A 1,382-nucleotide genomic window follows, 5' to 3' on the forward strand; every position below is an offset into this window, starting at 1 on the left:
CAAGAAAGAACTCCCAGAATGGCGAAAAAATCATAAGAAAGAGCCATAAATGCGAACAATATCATGGAAAACCCCATTTTCCTGGCGAATGACCACAATAGACCCATCTGGGACTATGCGTCACCTAACCTGTATGATTTCTCCCCAGGAATCATGAGGCCAACTTTGGACGGATCAAGGTTTGAGATGAAGCCGGTTATGTTAAAGATGATCCAGACAACCAGACAGTTTGGTGGAAGGCGTAGCGAGGATCCGCATGCCCATCTCCAGAGTTTTATTGAAATTTGTAACACTTTTGTGTTCCCAAATATCTCTGCTGAAGAAGTTCGACTCACGCTATTCTCATTTTCGTTATGCGATCAAGCAAAGAAATGGGCATATTCCTTCGAACCAGGGGAGATAACTTCGTGGTAACAGGGTCGAGAAGTATATGAAGAAGCAAAAGTTTGACAATGTGAGATGAGAGATGTATAAGTCTACGATACCAAAAAGATATGTCCAAAAGAATGGAAAGAAAACCAATAGGCCTATATTGAGGTCGAGTAAAGGGAATGGAAGAGAAAGACAGCTTGTAGAGGCCACCATCAAGCTTGTGGAGAAGAAGTCTCTTAGTTTGAAGATCTTTCACAAGAAAAGAGTCATGAAAAAACTCAACATAAGCATTGTTATCATAACATAATTGAAAATATTTATTAAATTATGAGATATAAAGGGAGTATGGAGAACTGAATGTAGTTTAATAGAGGAGTGAGCATGAACAGAGGGAAGGTTTGTTGAACCAATATTAGATATAGATAATGTCTTACCATTGCCAACGACAACTTGTTCTGCACCGTAGTAGGGATGAGAGTGTTGGATATTAGCAAGATCAGGAGTCATGTGATGGGTGGCACTGGGGTTTATATACCAATTGTCATTTGGATGCGTGGTATTGAAAATAGAGGTTGAATCTGAGTGAGAAAGGGGTGATCCAAGACCAGGAGAAGATTGAGCAAAATAATCTTGAGGGGGAGGGGAGGCAGAGAATACTCTATACTTCGGGTTATCAAGGTTGTAGCAGGTAAAGGCAATGTGCCCAAACTTGTTGTAGATTTGACACTATGAACAATTGAAGGGTTGGGGTGAAGGTTACTTGTTATTATGCATAGGGGAACTAGTGGGGACAAACGTAAATTGAGTAGGAGAACGAAACATACTTGTAGAAAGAAAATTATGTGGAGGGACAAAAGGACGGGGAGCATTAGGCTTACCAGTCGTAGGTCAGGCAGAACAACGAGCATTTTGTCCAAAAGAGAGGTTTGCAAGGTTAGCTTGGATCAGATTTAGTTGGTCTGTGGTTGTTTCCTTCTCTAGACGGGCCTTATAAGCAACCGAAAAACTTC

The sequence above is a fragment of the Benincasa hispida genome, chromosome 9 (assembly GCF_027475165.1).
Source record: "Benincasa hispida cultivar pf3 chromosome 9, pf3_genome.v1.1, whole genome shotgun sequence".
Lineage (NCBI taxonomy): Eukaryota > Viridiplantae > Streptophyta > Magnoliopsida > Cucurbitales > Cucurbitaceae > Benincasa > Benincasa hispida.